Here is a 20,710-nt window from a genome sequence, read left to right on the forward strand (position 1 = left end):
TGAAGTCTAATTTATCAAATATTAATACAGCCATTTCTGTTTTTTTATTAAATCAATGTTTGCATGGTATAATTTTGCATCCTTTTCTGTCTACCTACATTATTCAATTTGAAGTGACTTTCCTATAAGCAGTATATAGTTGGGTCATGTTTCTTCATCCACTCTACCAGTCTCTGTCTTTTGATTGGTATATTTAGTCCATCTATATTTAAGGTAATTATTAATACATCAAGGCTTAAGTTCTTGATCTTTTGTTCTCCTCTTCTTGCCTTCCTACAGGTCACTTGAACATTTTTTAGAGTCCTATATTAGGGTTCTCCAGAGAAACAGAACAAACTGGATATACGAGAGAGGATTTATTAGGGAAACTGGCTCACACAATTACAGGAGCTGAGAAGTCCCACGATAGGCTGTCTGCAAGCTGGAGAGCCAGGGAAGCCGATGGCGCAGTGCAGGACAAGCCCAAAGCCTGAGAACCAAGGGAGCTGATGGTATAACTCAGTCTGAGGCCAAAGGCCCAAGAACCTGGGAGACTGCTTGTGCTAGTCTTGAAGTCTTGATGGCCAGAGAGCCTGGAGTTCTGAAGTCCAAGGAGAGGAGAAGACAGGTGTCCCAGCTCCAGAAGAGAAATGAGATTTGCCTTTTTGTTCTATCTACGCCCTCAAACAACTGGATGGTGGCCACCCACATTAGACAGGGGTAATCTTTACTCTCAGTTCACTGATTCCAGTGCCAACCTCTTCTGGAAACACCCTCACAGACACACACAGAGAGAATACTTTACCAGTTATCTAAGTCCCCCTTAACCCAGTCAATTTGATACCTAAAATTAATCATCACGGATTCCAGCTTGATTTGTTTATATTTTTTTGAGTTTATATTTTTGTATAGCTTTTAAGTGATTACTTCAATTACTACAATATAAACATGCGACTTATAATAATCTGCTTATTAGTAACAATATTTTACCACTCTGAACAAAGTATGGAAACCTCACTTCCATTTACGTCCTTTATCTTGATTTAAATATCATCATCTTTAGTGTTAGATGGTTTTATATTTTTTATTCTATCATCAAATAAGACTGATAAAACTTGGGAGGAAAGGAACAGTCTATTATTATTATTATTAGAAGACAGTGTTTCACTCTTATTGCCCAGGCTGGAGTGCAATTGCGCAATCTAGGCTCACTGCAACCTCCGCCTCCCAGCTTCAAGCGATTCTCCTGCCTCAGTCTCCCAAGTAGCTGGGGTTACAGGCGTCTGCCACCACACCTAATTTTTTTTTTTTTTTTTTTTTTGTATTTAGTAGAGACGAGGTTTCACCACGTTGGTCAGGCTGGTGTTGAACTTCTGATCACAGGTGATCCACCCACCTCGGACTCCCAAAGTGTTGGGATCACAGGCATGAGCCACTGCACCCAGCCTGGGACAGTCTATTAATTTAAGTACACATATTTCTGTCTCTCCATTGTTCCTTCTTTCTAATGCTCCAAGATTCCTTCTACTATCATTTCCTTTCGGCTTAAAGAACCTCCTTTAGTCCTTTTTTTTTTTTTTTTTTTTTGAGATGCAGTCTCGCTCTGTCACCCAGGCTGGAGTGCAGTGGCGCAATCTCGGCTCACTGCAAGCTCCGCCTCCCGGGTTCACGCCATTCTCCTGCCTCAGCCTCCTGAGCAGCTGGGACTACAGGCGCCCACCACCACACCCAGCTAATTTTTTTGTATTTTTAGTAGAGACGGGGTTTCACCATGTTAGCCAGGATGGTCTCGATCTCCTGACCCTGTGATCTGCCTGCCCCAGCCTCCCAAAGTGCTGGGATTACAGGCGTGAGCCACCGCCCCAGCCCCCTTTCGCCAATTTTTAAGGGTTGTTCTGCTAGCAACAAATTCTTTAGGTATCCATTATCTGAGAATGTTTCTATTTTCCTCTAGTTCCTGAGGCACAATTTCACCAGATACAGAATTCACGATTGACAGTCCTTTTATTTCAGCACTTGAAAAACATCATGTCTTGTCCTTCTTCGTGTTTTCATACAAGAAATCGACTGTCATTTGAACTGGTGTTCCCTATAGGTAACGCAACATTTCAGATGGCCTCCATGTTTTCAGACGAGAAATCTACTGCCATTTGAATTGGTATTTCCTTTAGGTAATGCATCATTTCTCTCTGGCTGCTTTCAAGACTTTCTCTTTGCCTTTAGGTTTCAAGAGTTTAATTATAATGTATCTTGGTGTTTCACTGGGTTCATTCTGTATGAAGTTTGCATAGCTTCTTGGGTCCTTAGGTTTTTCTTTTGCCAAATGTGGTAAGATTTCCACTATTAGTTCTTTCAAACACTCTTTTAGTCCTACTTACTCTCCTTTCCTCTGGAAATCCAATTACGTGAATGTTAAGTCTTTTGTTATTGTGCCACAAGTCAATTTTTTTTTTTTTTTTTGCAGTTTGTTTTCTTCTTATTAAGTGAATCCTATAGTTCCTTCTTCAAGTTTACTGATTCTGTCATTGCCACTCTATAGAGCCTGTCCAGTAAGTGGTTTTTCTCTATTGTTTTTCAGTTCTAAAATTTCTATTTTGGTGCTTTTTGATTTCATTTATTTAGTTTTAATTAATTTTATATGGCTTTTTGCTGAGATTTTTATATTTTTTATTTGTTTCAGGAGAATTTTAATTGATTTTGAAGAGCTTTTATGATGGATGCTTCAAAATCCTTGTCAGAAAATTCTAACATCTGATTCATCTTGTATTGGTGTCTGTTGATTGTCTTTTCTGATTCAAATTGTGGTTTCCTTTGTTGGTGGTATGACAAGTGATTTGCTATTATATCATAAACATTTTGTCTATTACGTTAGAAGTATCTAACATAGGCTTCCATTAAATCTTTTAGTTTAACAGTTAGCCACCCTGTTTAGTTTTAGCACGAGTATCTTGGTCTACTTTTCTAGGCTATCGTTCCAATGGCAGACTAATTTTCAGAGCCTTTGCAGTGTTATTTAGCCTGCTTTGTTTATCTAGTGCCGTTGAGCTCCCACTGGTCTCTGCTGGCGCTGCCTGAGACGGTAAAGAAGTTTCCCCGAGCCAGGCTGCCAGTTGTCTCTTGGTAGAAGAGGGTGGGGTAGTCCTAGGTTACTCCTAGCTTCCTCAGTATCGCTGGTGTGAAAAAGGCAAGCTTTGAACCCACAGAGACAAAGAGGTCTTCTGTAATGGACCACTTGCTCTTGTCAGTTCCACCCACCTGCCCATATCTCTGGGTAAGGGAGAAAAGGCTCAGGCCCACATGGCCAGAGATTTCTCAGACTGGGCCATTTGCTGTGGCTATGTCCTTTTTGCAGGTAGTGCCCACCCTTGTGTCTCTGGGCTGAAGAGGAAAATCTCACATCCACAGGGAAGAAGAGTCTTCTCAAACTGGACTGCGTGCTAAAGTTAGGTCTCTCTTACCCGTTCTGCCAACCTGCCTCAGTGAAAAAGGGACATCTCAGGACAGGCAAAGAAGGAATGTGCTTCCTCTCACCACTTACAGGGTTAAGATTAGGGCTAGAGTTCCAACTGATCCCCTTTGTCAATGCTGTCAGGATTGCCAGATGTTTTCAGAGGGGACTTTCATTTGATTCAGGGGAAGAATGAGCCTACCCACCTAGCCTGCATTCTGTTGCTGGGTGGGAGGGTCAGGAAACACCAGGTCTAGGTGGCCTTGTAATGGATGGGAGGATGCAAGATGCTCTATTACTATGTTGTTCTTGAATCCTGTGATCCCAAGTCAGTTCACTTTCTTCTTATAAACTTCAAGAATTCTCCTTTGTGTGTCTTTTGTACCAACTCCAAGATTTAGAGTTGTATTCAGCAGGGAAGTGCAGGGAAGACGGAGTCTATACTATTTCATTTGTAATGAAAGCCTCCCTATAAGTCTGTTTCAATTATCTGTTTTCTCTCCTGATTTTCAGTCAATTTTTAAATTTTCAGGTCTTATTTTTTTTATTGAATGCCAGACTAAGTTTCACAATTATTTATTACATTATAAAATATTATACATAGTAATTATAATAATAACTTGAGGCAATGCTTGATGCTATCTTCCTCCACAGATTTACATTTGCTTCTAGCAAACAATAAAGCTAGGAGCAGATTCTTTAATCCAATCAGGGATTGAGGTAATGTGAAAGCTGGGCTTCAGCCTTTGTAAGAGCTGATCTATTCTGAGTTCACCCTTAAGCACAGGGTGTAGCCCATCCTTCAGGGTTCCCAACTAAAAGCCTGAGGTATTTTCCAGTGCCCCTTCTTTCTTTGCAGCCCCTGAAATCCAACTGTGTCCCCTGGTGCTCCATAACCACCAAAACTCTGCTTAGAACCTCAGTCTCTCTGCCATTACTTTGTGCTCAATCTCTTAGCTGCACATCTCAAATCGGCCAATCACCCCAAGGGAAAAGCTGTACCAAAAGTTGGCCCTCGCCCCTGAGTTTACCTTCTCTCCAAAATTTTGGTCTCTGTGGTCCCTTCTTTGCCTTGCTCACTTTCCAAAGCCTTCAAGTATAGATTTTTAAAACAATATTTCCCATCTTCTCTAATAGTTGGTCTCAGTTGGAGCACTGGCTTAGAAAAAGCTATTCTACCACTGATAGAAATGAAAATCCCCCTAGTGGCCTGTTTTGTGATATAAAGAGATGTCACAGGATCACCTTATAGCATTCTTGACCCCAACATGAAATAAGCCATTTTTCTAAGGTACCCTAAGTTCCTTGTAGTGGGAATTAGTATTTACAGAACAGAATCTGGCATTAGAAGTGCTCAATGCTACCTAGGTTGCTTTCTGGGATTTTCCAGCAGAGAAAATCAGACAATACATTTTCAAAAAAGAAAAAAGATCGTGAGTTCATACTGACATCTCCAACTCAAATTTATGATCCCAAGATTCTTAATCAACAACTTCTCTGTTTCTACCTTTGTATCTCTCTTTTCCACACCAAAATCCAGGGCCCCAATCCAATAAAATTATGCACTTGTTTTCCTTAACAACGCATACTTCCAGAACAATACCAGTAATTCCAGCTATACAATTACTAAAAACAGTTTACAATATTTTTGCAGTTGTTTGTCCTTGAGGATATGTCCCTCTAGAAATGTATAATCAAATTACTATGTTTCAAAGTCATTTGAAAGACCATGTGCTTCAGCCTCAAACTTAATATACATTTAGGTTCACTTACTCCATTTTGCACTTGATTCTTAGTGATTGCCTTTTTTCTCTCATTTTAATTTATTTTTATTTTATAATATGGTAAAGCATTGGCATGGCTCTAAATGTAATCCACAAAATAAAGAACATTCAGAAGTCTAGCCTCCATCCCTGTTTCATCCACCCCATTCCCTCTCTCTCCTTAATCATTTTTATTAGTTTTTGGTTTATCATTCCATTGGTGTGTTTATATGTATGCACAATATACATTTATAGATTTATAGATCCCCTTTCTTTAAAAAATGATAGCGTACAATACTACTGTTCTGCTACAGTGGGTTTTTTTTTTCATTTAACAATATATTCTCCCCAACAGCAGTATATAGCTATTTCTCCTTCCCTTTTATAGCTACATAGTACTCTGCTCTGTGAACATGTCATACTTTATTTAACCAGCCCTCTAATGATACAAGCCCAGACTGAACTGCTATTGAATTTTGTTTTACAGTTTAAATTCACATGAAAATTCAAATGGTCTCACTGTGGTGACCAAATTGCTAACCTGCTGGTATTCTGGCCTTTGCTTTAACAGCTTTCAACAAAAAAGTTAACCATATAGACAAGACACAAAATATGCTCACAAAGCCCCTACCCAGACCCCTGATAATAGGGTTCTCAGATTAACATCGAAATATCCGCAGAGCTTTAAAAAACACAGATGATGTGGCCCTAACACACACCCCTCTTGGGTGGAATTCAGCATTGCACTGGTCTTTTTTTTTTTTTTTTTTTTTTTGAGACGGAGTCTCGCTCTGTCGCCCAGGCTGGAGTGCAGTGGCCGGATCTCAGCTCACTGCAAGCTCCGCCTCCCCGGTTCACGCTATTCTCCTGCCTCAGCCTCCCGAGTAGCTGGGACTACAGGCGCCCGCCACCTCGCCCGGCTAGTTTTTTTTTTTTGTATTTTTTAGTAGAGACGGGGTTTCACCGTGTTAGCCAGGATGGTCTCGATCTCCTGACCTCGTGATCCACCCGTCTCGGCCTTGCACTGGTGTCTTTAAAAGCTTCACAAATGATTCTAATACACCAAATCAATAACACACTTTCTATATATGATCTTGTAATGTCTAAGTGTTAAAGTAACTGACTTAAATTTTTGGCACCAATACCAAAAATATTTCTGCATTCCAAAGTTTCATCTCTAATCACAAAATTTTGATCTAATTTCTTAAATCCAAAAGACAAAGATTCATCATTAATATTTACTCATACTAGTGATCTAAAATGTAAAATATTAAGCATTTGTCCTAATTATTAAAAATAATAATAAAGCTACAATCATTATAAATGATATAACATTATAAATGAATGCTATATGTTTTAATATTTAGGACATTCTACTACACCCATCCACAATAATTAAAACAACCATAAAATAATATGGCTCCCTCGTATTTTTAAATAATAATAAATCATCAACCTTGAAAGACTCATTAAAAGCAACGGACCAGTCCTTTGCTCAAATCCTGGGCTGTCCCTGGAATTGTCCTGGCTGGATCAAGGTCTCCACGATACTCCTACAGGTAATTCCATCTGCATCCATGGCTTCATCTATCACCTCTGTGTTGCTAACTGCCCAAGCTGTATTTCCAGCTCAAGGCTAGACCCATGTTTCAAACTTATATTCCTTATATCAAAAATTTAAGTCATTAAATCCCCTCCTTTTATGTTTTCTTTAAACAACTTTGTCATCTACCCTATCTTCCAAAAAATTATTGACTCTTTCTTCACCTTCACCTCCATTCATTCAGCCTACAAACCAATCTCATCTTTTTCCCTCTTTGATCCCACTGCCAACGCCAATGCTCTAATTTGAATTCTCCTCCTCCCTGTCTAGTCTACTGCAACAGTCTCTTAACTGTGGCTCAGCCCAGTTCCCCAGTCTGGACAGTTCTTGGCAGAGCCACCTGTCATCTTCTTTATAATGTTATAAAGGGCAATCTGATCAGGTCAAAACCTGCCTGGAAACCTTTGCATGCCTTAGCACAACATGCAAGGTCTGTGACAATCCAACCCCAACTTACCCAGCCTGCTCCATCACTAGCCACTGCTCCCCAGACTGAGCAGACCATATTGTGGCAATATTGACTAGTATTTCTTCCTCAACTAACCTGCATTAAGTCTTTGTGGCTTAGCACAGCCTGACTTCTCTGGCTAGAATAACTTATTTTCTCCTAACCAACCTTTCAGATCCCACTTCAAATGTCCCTTGGAGCTCTGAGAACCTGTGCCCCAAGTTTTCTGTGCTGAGCTGATTAATGCCTTCTCCATCATGTGGTTTGATTATTACTGTTATAGAGAATAATCTCTGCCCACGATACTGCCAAGATTTTCTCAAGAACATATCTCATTCACCTCTTTTTCGCCAGTGCCTAAAACATCCTAGATATTCATGTAACATTTGTTGCCTAATAAATAACAGCATCAACTCTAACACAGTTTTGCAACAACAAAAATGTTCAAGCTCTTATTAAGAGCAAAGTTTACTATAAAGGAAGTCCAGAAGAATCTTATGTGTATCCATTACAGTATGGGGAAAAAAAAAATTTCAAAAGTTAGAGAACTGCAGGTGGACCTTTCTTTCAAAGTCATCTGAACACTGACTCTATTCCCTCAGATGAATAGGTGCTGTGTGGATGCCTAGTTCGGTTCAAGAACAAAGAAAGTTCAATGGTTTACAGCAGCTATAAAGAGGTTGTTCATGTTTTTTTAAAACGGAAATAAAAACTCAGGCTAGCCAGACTGGTTCATGCCTGTAATCCCAGCACTTTGGGAGGCTGAGCTGGGAGGATCGCTTGAGGTCAGGAGCTTGAGACCAGCCTAGACAACACAGCAAGACCCTATCTCTACAAAAAAATAAAAACAGGTTGGCCACAGTGACTCATGCCTATAATCCCAAACACTATGGGAGGTCAAGGCAGATGGATCGCTTGAGCCTAATAGTTCAAAACTAGCCTAGGCAACATCATGAGACCCAATCTCTACCAAAAAAAAAAAAAAAAAATTAGCCAGGTGTGGTATGGCACACACCTGCAGTCCTAGCTACTCAGGAGGCTGAGGTGGAAGGATGGCCTGAGTTCAGGAAGTCAAGGCTGCAGTGAGCTATGATAATGCCACTGCACTCCGGCCTGGAGGCAGAGTGAGACTCTGTCTCTAAAAAAAAGTTTCTTTTAATTACACACACACACACACACACACACACACAAACATACCTACATATGTATATGTATTTATTATATATATTAAATTATATATTATTTATAATACACATATAATTATACATTTTATATAATTATAGATAATTATATTATATACTTTATATTTTATATAATTATAAACAAACATATATACCCACTATGCATATGTATTTTTATATATTAGTTATTTGTGTGTGTGTGTGTGTGTGTGTGCATCTCTCTCTTTCTCTCTCTCTCTCTGGACAGTACAGCAGCAAAAACTGAGTTCCAGAACCAACAAAACTCAATCCTGATCTTATGGCAGAATTATCTCTTCCCATTCAGCTCAGTCCACCTGAAATGATAAAACAGCCCCATTCTCCAATGCTCAAAACGTTGATGTGAGTTTCGTTAGTTTCTTCCTGTGCTTGATATCCCATTCATCACATGTATGAACAATTTATGACATAACTGCCATCAAAGACTTCCTTAGATGTATTCCCTCATCTCCATTCCCACTCTACCCCAAGCTCAAAAATAATTCATGGTAATCTTATTGCCAACACCGCTGGCTACCTTCAGCAGCTTCTGAGACCAGTCCACAAAGTCTACTAAGCACCTTACAGCAGAACAACATTCCTAAAGCACCAATGTCACCATGTCACTACCCTTGTCAATATTTAGAATAACTCTGTACAGACTGTAGAATGAAGTCTGAACTCCTCCTGTTCCTGACATTCTAACTATTAAGAATGTCCATCCTTCTCCTCTCACCTGCCAAGCCAATTCTCATGGTCCCCCAGACACTCGGTGCCCACTCTTACCTCTCCTGTGCTTTTGCTCCTACCGTATTCCCCCTCCTTCCCGGAGAACACGCACACACGCACACACACACATTCCCCTATCTAGAATATGCTTTCAACCCTTTTTGTATATTCAACAACCAGAATCTCTCACAGGGCCCTGAATATTAGGCAAAAATAAGCATAAATAAGGGTTACATTCAACCTGTTGGCTATCAGGTCTCTGTAACTATAATCTCTTTGAAAGAGTCCATGTAAATATATAGCAATGAAAGAAAAGAAAAGGCAACGGGCAAAGATAAAGAAAAGAAGTTTAAGGATCCTGATATTTAACTGCACTCCTCTTAGTCATCTGATATCTTTCATTTACATTCAACCTTACACTTTCCAGAAATTTTTTATGGTTATTTAAGACTACAAAGACCTACACAATCTTGCTTCTACCCATAAATGAAGAAAAAAGAATACCAGCAGATACTTAGATAAGTTTTAGGGGTTGAACAGACAAGATTTCACAATAGTTTGCAAGTGAGTAAATGGGAATAAAGAAAACACCCAGGTTTCTAGCCTGCGTGGTCTCATACAAGTGCTAAGAAAACTGACGGTCAAACAGGCTTGGAGTAAAAATTGAAAGTTCAGTGTTACAGTATTCGAAGTCCCCAGACTGAGAAGAATATCTGAGTTTCAGGTACATATACAGAAGACGATTGAGTGCAGATGCATAGCAAGTGCCCAGAAGAACTCTGACTTTTACAAGCCAGAAGAAGACAAAGTCTGCAAATGAGCAGTCAGTCAAGCATGGCAAAAAAGAAACAGAGCACGGAGTCCCAGAAATCCAGAAGCAAGTTTGCAAAAAGGAAGCAGTGAAATGTTATGAAGTTTTGTAAGACAAGGCCAGAGAATTAACCACTGGATTTGACAAGCTATGGACACGGCTGCTCCTATGATCTCTGACAGTCACAAGTTACAGAGAAAATTGGAAGTGAGGAAGTAGGACAAGAGAACAATTTCATTTGCAGGAGTTTTGTTGTAAAATGAAACATAGAAATGAGGCCACATTTGGAGAAGTCATGGGAGATAAAAGAAGGGTTGTTTTTTTTCCACCCAGAGAGCTAATAATCTACAGATAATTATTAGAATAAATAAAATACTTTAGGAAAGGTGCAAAAAGTCCATTGCATTTCCTTTAACCAGCAGCAAACAACTAATTATAAACATTTTAAGAGAGGCTGCGGCTAAGAAAAGATGGAGACAATACTGGTGCAGCAGCAGCGCAATCATGAGAAGGAAAGGCTCATGGACGTCATGGCCAAAGAGATGCTGACTAAGAAGTCCACGCTCCGGGACCAGATCAATTCTGATCACCGCACTCAGGTCATACAAGACAGGTATATGGAGGTCAGTGGGAACCCAAGGGATTTGTATGATGATAAAGATGGATTACGAAAGGAGGAGCTCAATGCCATTTCAGGACCCAATGAGTTTGCTGAATTCTATAATAGACTCAAGCAAATAAAGGAATTCCACCGGAAGCCCCCAAATGAGATCTGTGTGCCAATGTCAGTGGAATTTGAGGAGCTCCTGAAGACTTCGAGAGAATCCAAGTTAAGAGGCACAAAACTTGGTGGAGTTCACAGACGAAGAGGGATGTGGTCGTTACCTCGATCTCCATGACTGTTACCTCAAGTACATTAACCTGAAGGCATCTGAGAAGATGGATTATATCACATACCCGTCCATCTTTGACCAATTATTTGACATTCCTAAAGAAAGGAAGAATGCAGAGTGTAAGACATACCTAGAGATGCTGCTTGAGTACCTTCAGGATTACACAGATAGAGTGAAGCCTCTCCAAGACCAGAATGAACTTTTTGGGAAGATTCAGGCTGAGTCTGAGAAGAAATGGGAGAATGGGACCTTTCCTGGATGGCCGAAAGAGACAAGCGGTGCTCTGACCCATGCTGGAGCCCATCTTGACCTCTCCGCATTCTCCTCCAGGGAGGAGTTGGCCTCTCTGGGTTTGGACAGATTGAAATCTGCTCTCTTAGCTTTAGGCTTGAAATGTGGCGGGACCCTAGAACAGCGAGTCCAGAGACTATTCAGCACCAAAGGAAAGTCCCTGGAGTCACCTGATAACTCTTTGTCTGCCAAAAATCCCAAGTCAAAGAGCACCAAGCGAGACACTGAGAGGAACAAAGACACTGCTTTTCTAGAAGCCCAGATCTATGTATACTCTGACTCATGGGGGACAGCGACATCTCACTCATGAAAATGTACAGCGCAAGCAAGCAAGGACAGGAGAAGAGCAAGAAGAGGAAGAAGAGCAGATCAGTGAGAGTGAGAGTGAACATGAAAAGAACGAGATCATTTACAACCCCAAAAACCTGCCACTTGGCTGGGATGGCAAACCCATTCCCTACTGGCTGTATAAGTTTCATGGCCTAAATATCAACTATAACTGTGAGATTTGTGGAAACTACACCTACCAAGGGCCCAAAGCCTTCCAGCAACACTTTGCTGAATGGCATCATGTTCATGGCATGAGGTGTTTGGGCATCCCGAGCACTGCTCACTTTGCTAATGTGACACAGATTGAAGATGCTGTCTCCTTGTGGGCCAAACTCAAATTGCAGAAGGCTTCAGAATGATGGCAGCCTGACACTGAGGAAGAATATGAAGACTCAAGTGGGAATGTTGTGAAGAAGAAGACATATGAGGATCTGAAAAGACAAGGACTGCTCTAGTGTTCAGGGATTTAGCTCAGCTTTTGGGCTAGCCCAGGCTTCCCTGAGATCTGCTTTTTCTTTTTCTCCCAACCAAATCCTCTTAAAGACCCTTTGTTACATAGTCTCATGGTCTAGCATGCATCCTGCAGAAACAAGGCATGCTGGCAGATTGCAGGGTTGAGATGTGTTTTATATTTTAAAAGATTCTGCCAGAAATAAAATCAGACCTTGTTAAAAAAAAAAAAAAAAAACTTAAAGATACAATTTACAAAAGCATAAAAAACATCAAATATCTGTGGTTCACACCTGTAACGCCAGCACTTTGGGAGGCCGAGGCAAGCAGATCACTTGAGGTCAGGAGTTCGAGATCAACCTGGCCAACATGGTGAAACCCCATCTCTACTAAAAATACAAAAATTAGCCTAGCATGGTGGCGCACACCTGTAATCCCAGCTACCTGGGAGGTTGAGGCAGGAGAATTGCTTGAACCTAGGAGGCGGAGGTTGCAGTGAGCCAAGATCACGCCACTTCACTCCAGCCTGGGCAACAGACCAAGACTCCGTCTCAAAAAAAAAAAAAAAAAAAATCAAATATCTTGGAAAGAGATATACAAAACCTCTGCATAGAAAATTATAAAGCATTAAGGCAAATTAGAAAAGATTTAAATAAATAAAGGTATACACCATGTTTGGGGTTCAGAAGACTCAACATTATAAAAGCTGTCAATTCACTTAAAACTGAGTTATAGGTTCAGTACCAACCTAATCATATTCTCAAGATATTCTTCTTGTCAAAAATAAACAAGGTGACTCTAAAATCTATATGGAAATGCCATGGACCAAGAATAGCCAAAACAAACTTGGAAAAGAACAAGAAAAATAAGTTAAGGAGACTTGACATAAATCTATACTAATTAAGACAGTGCAGTATTACTGGCATAAGGATAGACAAACAGACCAAAGGAATAGAATAGAAAGTCCAGAAACAGATCATATATACATAAACACCTGATTGATAACAGAGACAGCACTACAGAGCACTGGGAAAAGAAAGGTCTTCTCAAAAAATGGGACTGGATATGCATAAAGCAAATAAATGTGACTCTAATAAATATGAATCTGAATATGCATAAAGCAAATAAATGTGACTCTAACCTCACACCACACACACACACCCCTCTTTCTCCAGGTGGACTGTAGATTTAAGTGTGAAAGACAAAACAATGAAATGTCCAGAAGACAATATAGAAGAGTATCTTCACAATCTTGGGATAGGGAAAGATTTCAACAAGACACAAAAAGCATTCTCCAAAGGGAAAAAAAATCAATACATTTCACTACGTTAAAATCAAGAAGTAAATGCAATCTGCAATATAACATCATTTTAACTGCCAGCTGAACCTGAAAAAAAGTAAGAGAAATCACTAAAGGCCAAAATTAGAGACCTGAAAATCAGAGCAGGGAACATGTTAGCCAACTCCACAGTGTCCTGTGAGAGGCTGTCAATCTCCATGATCCAAGAGCACATCACCCTCTATAAAAAAATCTGGATCTAAATGCTCAAAAGGAAAACACTGAGGCCTAGGTCAATGTAAGGCAGGGAGTTGGAACCGAGAGCCCTTCAAGAAGGATGGAACCCTTAAAGAGCTTTTAAAAACCAAACCTAGCTCTTAGGCACAGAAAAGCAACAAGAAAGCAGTTTCAGCATGGATCAAGGCAGGGGAAAATCCCTCCCAATTACTTCATAATGAGTCCCACACCCACTTGAGTTCTAATATATACTACCCTCACTTGGGTTCTAGCTACCCATAAGAAAATAAAATTAACATAGAAAGTAGCCCCAGGTCAGAATACCCCCAAATATATCTAGTAAAAATAATTACAAACTCTCTCTGGAGACATCTGTCTATTGATAAAGTCTCACTGAAGAGAAACTCAAATTTTCAACAAAATTGAAGCAATGCACCATGAACAAAAATCAGCAAATTAACAACAGGATTAGACCCTATAAAGTTCAATTACTAGAACAATCCAATAAAGAACACAAAATAAATTTAATTTTGGAGGCCGACATGGGTGGATCACGAGATCAGGAGTTCAAGACCAGCCTGGCCAAGATGGTGAAACCCTGTCTCTACTAAAAATACAAAAATTAGCTGGGTGTGGTGGTACGCACCTGTAATCCCAGCTACTCGGGAGGCTGAGGTAGAGAACTGCTTAAACCTGGGGGGCAGAGGTTGCAATGAGCCGAGATCACACCACTGCACTCCAGCCTGGACAACAAGACTTGGTCTCAAAAAATTAATTAATTAATTAATTTAAATTGCTTAAAGGCACAATAGGATCAAAAGCATCAAAAAAAAAAAAAATAACACTATGAAAATAAGTGACCAGTTTTATTAATAAAAGGTAAAACCTCTAGATATTAAATTAAAAATATAATCACTGAAAATGAAAAGTTAACAAGTTACACCACAAATTAGATACAGTTAAAGTGAGAATTTGTGAACTAGAGAACAGATCTGAGGAAATTATTCTGAGTGCAACAGAGGGAAATAAAGAGATAAAAATTATGAGAAGTAGAAAGTAAAGAGAATGAAAAGAATAGGCAATACATGTCTAAAAGTCATACTAAGAGAAAATAACAAAATGTAAAGGAAGCTTTAAAAAGATAATACCTGAGAATTTCCCAGACATGATGACAGACTTGAATCCTCAGATAAAGAATGCACATACATTGAGCAAAATAAAAATAAATCCACATTTGGGCACATCATAGTAATACTACATTAATACAATCAACCAAAGAGAAAGGGAAAAAAAAAATTGTTGTAACAGATAGATAGACTATGAGTAAAAGCAAGAGCACGTATAAAAAACCAGAATGGTTGGGTATGGTGGCTCACACCTGTAATCCCAGCACTTTGGGAGGCCAAGGTGGACAGATCACTTGAGGCCAGGAGTTCGAGACCAGCCTGGCCAACACAGTGAAACCCCACATCTACTAAAAATAAAAAAATGGCTGGTCATGGTGGCATACACTGTAACCCCAACTACTCAGGAAGGTGAGGCACCAGAATCGCTTGAACCCAGAAAGCAGAGGTTGCAGTGAGTCAAGATTGCACCACTGCAATCCAGCATGGGTGACAGAGCAAGACTCTGTCTCAAAAAAAAAAAAGAAAAGAAAAGGAAACAAAATGGCACCTGAGATATGCTTCAAAATAATCTACGCTAGCTGGCAGGAGGAGGGGAGGGCATGGGAATGGGGCAGTGGTAAAAGTGAAAAAGACTGGCTACGAGCTGCAAATGTTGAAGCTGGTGACAGACACATCAGACTCGTTATACTTTCCATTTTTGTTTATTTGAAATTTTCCAGAAGAAGCTGCTAAAAAAGAGAAAGAAAAAAAAATTACCTATGAATGAATTAGACTGACAGCTGACTTTGAAATACCAGTAATAAAAATCAGAAGACATTGAAAAAAATATTCAAATTGCTCAAACAAAACACTGATCAATCTTAAATTCCAGCCCCAGCTATATGAGCATTCAAGGGTGAAGACAAAATAAAACAATAGACAAAATCTGACATGCTTGCCAAAAGAAAAGCTCACAAGCACAGTTCAAAAATTCAGGCCAGGTGCAGTGGCTCATGCCTGTAATCCCAGCACTTTGAGAGGCCGAGGCAGGGGGATCATGAGGTCACGAGTTCCAGACCAGCCTGACCAACATGGTGAAACCCCGTCTCTACTAAAAATACAAAAACACCCAGGCACGGTGGTGGGCGCCTGTAATCCCAACTACTTGGGAGGCTGAGGCAGGAGAATCACTTGAACCCAGGAGGCAGAGGTTGCAGTGAGCCAAGATCGCATCATTGCACTCCAGCCTGGACAACAGGGCAAGACTCTGTCTAAAAAAAAAAAAAAAAACACTCGAGGCCGGGCGCGGGGGCTCAAGCCTGTAATTCCAGCACTTTAGGAGGCTGAGACGGGCGGATCACGAGGTCAGGAGATCGAGACCATCCTGGCTAATACAGTGAAACCCCGTCTCTACTAAAAAATACAAAAAACTAGCCGGGCGAGGTGGCGGGCGCCTGTAGTCCCAGCTACTCGGGAGGCTGAGGCAGGAGAATGGCATAAACCTGGGAGGCGGAGCTTGCAGTGAGCTGAGATCCCGGCCCAGCACACTCCAGCCTGGGCGACAGAGCCAGACTCCGTCTCAAAAAAAAAAAAAAAAGACTCAAAGTATTGGCAAATCAAATCTAAAAATCTGTATTAAAAAACATATCATGACCAAAATGCGTTCAACTCAGGAATACAAACATGGTCTAACAATTAAAAACTGTATCAGTGTAATTTACCACATTAACAGATGAAAGACAAACATCAATATGATCACAGGTCACGTTCTATGTGCAGGGAACTATTTCATAGGATTCCTTTTAAAGTCAAGATCAAGACCGTTCAACAATGTCCTACAATGATAATATTCAACAACATGAACTAGCTCATTAATTAGACAAGAAAGAAGGTGTATATGGATTAGAAATAAACTGTCACAACTTACTGGCAGCATGACTATCAACATGGGAAACAGGAGAATCCACACACAAACTACCAGTACTACAAGAGCTTAGGAAGGATTCATAGATATACAAATTCAAAATACAAGGAAATCAATTCTGCCTTTGCACTTCTGCCATCACCATGATGGTGAGGCTCAGCCAGCCTCTGATACAGAGATGTGACAGCTGTGACACCCTCATCCCCACCAGCTGAGCCCAGTCAACCTCCTGCCTAGATCCAGACAGGTGAATAAGTTTACTAGACATCAGAGAAGTGACCAGATAAATACAGATACTCATGAGCTACATATTACTCAGTGCAATAATAATTTTAAAATCCATTCCTAGGTACTATAGTAATCAATTAGTTTCTAGTAATAACAAAATTCTCTATCTAGTAGTAAATCTAATAAAAGTGTGTCAGATAATTTGAAAAAAGCTATAAGAATTTACTGAAAGATATAAGAGACCTAAATAACTGGAAATATAAAGCATCTTTCCAGAAGGATGCGAAGGATGGAAAAGCCCTCTATTATAAAGATGACAGATTTCCCCAGGCTTATCTCAACATCAAGTGAAATTCCAAACAAAATATCAACAGGGATTTTTGTTGAAATTAGAGGAGCCAAGAGTTAAAAACAATCAAGACAAATCTGAAGTTTTAAATGATCATAGCACAATTCAATTCAAATGGGGAGCAGGGGCAAAACTGTTCTATAAATGGAACTGCAACAATTGCTTACCATATAAACATAATTAAATTAGGTCAGTATATAACAAATCATTCACAGAAGTAAGTTACAGGTAGATAAAAGATCAGAATGAAATAAAGCAAAATGTTTAAATTCTGAGGAAGTGAAATATAGAAGAGTATATTTACAAGGTTAGTACAGGAATTTTAAAATATAACACAAAAAGGACAAGCCATAAAGGAAAAGAATTATAACATTTACTACATATGGGTTTTGGTTTTTTGGGGCTTTTTAAGAGACAAGGTCTCTCTCTATCACCCAGGCTAGAATGCAGTAGTGTGATCTTAGCTCACTGCAGCCTCAAACTGCTGGGCTCAAGTGACCCTCCCACCTCAGCTTCCCAAGTAGCTAAGACTACAGTTATGTGCTATTATACCCTGCAAATTTTTAAAATTTTTTATAGAGATGGGGTCTCACTGTGTTGCTCAGACTGTTCTCAAACTCCTGGGCTTAAGCAATCCTCTCACCTCAGACTCCCAAAGTGCTGGGATTACGGTGTGAGTCATCATGCCTGGCCTCATATATTTTTTAAAATGAGGATGGTTATTAAACTGCTATGGAATTGGATTCTATTCAAAATATATTTTTAAGGTAATACTGTATAATGGGTTTTTTTTTCAGCAGCTCTATTTATACTATACAGAAATTGTATCTTTGCAACTCTATAAATTCATTTTTTTTTTTTAAATAATGTGTCAACTGCATGTCAACCTAAAAGCAAGGAAGTAAAAAGAATTTCAGTTATTTTCGAGGTGTTTCAAAAGACTGAAGATCACTACCCTAGAGAAAAATCACACATGTATATGCATAAAGAGATAGGTAAAGAATGTTAATTGGGCCGGGCAGAGTGGCTCACACCTATAATCCCAGCACTCTGAGAGCCCCAGGCAGGCAAACTGCTTAGGCCAGGAGTTCAAGATCAGCCCGGGCAACATAGTGAAGCCTGGTCTCTACTAAAAACACAAAAAATTAGCTGGGTGCGGTGGCACATGCATGTAGTCTCAGCTATTCCAGAGGCTGAGGTAGGAGGATCACCTAAGTGTGTGGTGATTGCACCACTGCACTCCAGCCTGGGTGATAGAGTGAGACCCTGTCACACACACAAAAAAAGGAATGTAATTGTAGCACTATTTGTAACAGCCAATGTTGAAAAATTCTAAATGCCCATCAGCAGGAAAACGGGTCAGTAAATTGGAATCCTTCTGTAATTAATATTAACTATGAATCTGCTAGAACTACATTTATCAACAGATAAATCTCCAGCATATCTCATCTCAATATTAAAAAATGCTACATGTTTTTGGGAACAAGATATTGTTCGCAGAAATATCTCTGTACTTTCTCTCTGGTATCTGTAATAAGAGTAGAAACACGCAAGAGAAATAATAAATATCAACTTCACCATACTAGTTACCTCTGGGGAAAGGGCATGGTGAACAGGGATTAAGAAGGGGTGGTAACATGGGGACCCTGGTCAGTATCTGCAACATTTTGTTACTTAGAATAACATTAATATGAAGAAAATTCAGAAAAACCAGGTTGCAAGTACAAAGAGATATTCCTTGCATCTCTTCCATAGGCTTCGAATATTTCATATTAATAGGAAGTTATAGTTAGTTCAGAGACTGAACCAGCACTAAACATATTATCACTTTAAAGAAATGAGTTATACATTTTGTCAGTATTGGTCAGTGTTTCTCAAAGAGTTGGCCAAATACTGCTCCCATTAAAAGACAGTCATGGCATCTATCAAAAGAGAAGCATAAGACACAATGATATTTATATATAAGTTATGAGAAGGCATAAAATGAATCTAATTCTGCAGATCTCAAGATCATCTTTGCCAAACCTTCTGATCAAAATCCTTGACAAGATATCTTCAGTACTTCAATAACAAGTGTTCAAAAGGGAAAACTGAGTGACAATTACAGCCAGGTTGGCCTTTTCATTCAATTTAGAGAAAAACTATCCAAACAGGAAGTGTGATATTTGTAGAGAAATGCTTACAAATAGCTGAAAATCGCTATCATTTTATCATTTAGAATCAAAACATGCAAAAAAAATTCTAAAAAATAATTGTGAAAGCACAAATTTATGAATATAAAACGTTAGGACAGGTAAACTATTTTTAATAGCACAAAACACAGTTAAATTCAATCTCTATTTTAATATACATTTTATACCAAAATTTAATGTCTTTTTTTTTGTCTACAACTCACGCTTTTCCTTACATAATTAAAGCACATAAAACAACATATGCACCATGTTTTAAATAGAGTAAGGTCAAATTTTCCTTTGAATATCATTATAAATTATATTTAAAATATACCTTATAATCTTTATTAACAAACTACTTTTACTTTATTTAAAATTATCTTAAAAACAGGATACATTTTTTAAAGGATTATTATTTTTTAATTCCTACGAGAATCCATAAGATTATACATTTTTGTGAAAGAATCTGTGAATTCAAAAATTGAGAAAACACAGGTCAAGGGAGGTTACTTATGTGACTCTTAACAGCAGCGGACAGAATTCCAAACCCTAATGTTTACTGGCTTCTTAGTAAACCAATCAAAAAATTATTCGAATACAAAAAGGACCAAGAGAAATTAATTGGAAAATTCATTCATTTAATAATTGTATACTTTTAATGTCAAATTCTAAAAAAAAAAAAAAAAAAAGGAAATTCACCCATTACTAAAATTAACTTCTCTAAGTGAAAACCAGAAAATTCTAAATAGGTAAACATGTAAATAAATAGCTAGAACTGAAGTCCACCCAAAACATAAACAGAAAAACTGAAAACTTAAGAATTAAAAATTTAAAGGGTCCAAGCATGGTGGCTCTCATCTGTAATCCCAGTACTTTGGCAGGGTAAGATGAGAGGATTGCTTGAGTCCAGGAGTTCGAGATCAGCCTGGGTGACATAGTGAGACCTCATCTCTACAAAATTAAAAAATTAGCCAGGCATGGTGGTGCGCACCTGCAGTTCTAGCTACTCAAGAGGCTGAGGTGGAAGGATCACTTGAGCCCAGAGGCTCAACGTGGTTGAGGCTGCAGTGAGCAGTGAATGCACCACTGCACTTCAGCATGGGTGACAGGGTAAGACCCTGTCTCAAACACTCGAAGATCAATCCACTAGCAGAAAAAGAAAAAAAATTTTTTTTAATGTTTTAATTGAAAGGATGATATCAAACCATGGTCTCAGTGATAAAAGAAAAGCAGTTAAAGAGATATGACATAAAGAAAATGAAAAGTGGGAAAAAAAAGCAAGACAAATATAAGAAAGCCATCATAAGAAGGAAGTCACGTTAATAATAACAGACCAGTTTTAAAGTATAGAAAGAAAAGGGAAAATGGATGGAACAAAGTAATGAAATGAAAGATGAGAATAGTATATAATATATAGATGGAAGTCACTTGCCAAAATGCATGTGGGAATTCACAGAAAATAGTACAATATT

General features: G+C 39.0%; 1 protein-coding gene and 1 pseudogene across 4 annotated transcripts in view; one reads left to right on the plus strand and one right to left on the minus strand.

The window, feature by feature from the left end:
- ATRN (attractin) overlaps window positions 1-20,710 on the minus strand; it is a 178,433-nt gene that overhangs the window by 148,255 nt on the left and 9,468 nt on the right. The window lies entirely within an intron of this gene.
- Window positions 10,451-11,964, plus strand: LOC101002851 (annotated as a pseudogene). The gene has a single exon (XR_161770.5). The product of XR_161770.5 is annotated as a splicing factor 3A subunit 3 pseudogene (transcript).

This window comes from Papio anubis, chromosome 16, assembly GCF_008728515.1.
Source record: "Papio anubis isolate 15944 chromosome 16, Panubis1.0, whole genome shotgun sequence".
In the NCBI taxonomy this organism is placed as follows: domain Eukaryota; kingdom Metazoa; phylum Chordata; class Mammalia; order Primates; family Cercopithecidae; genus Papio; species Papio anubis.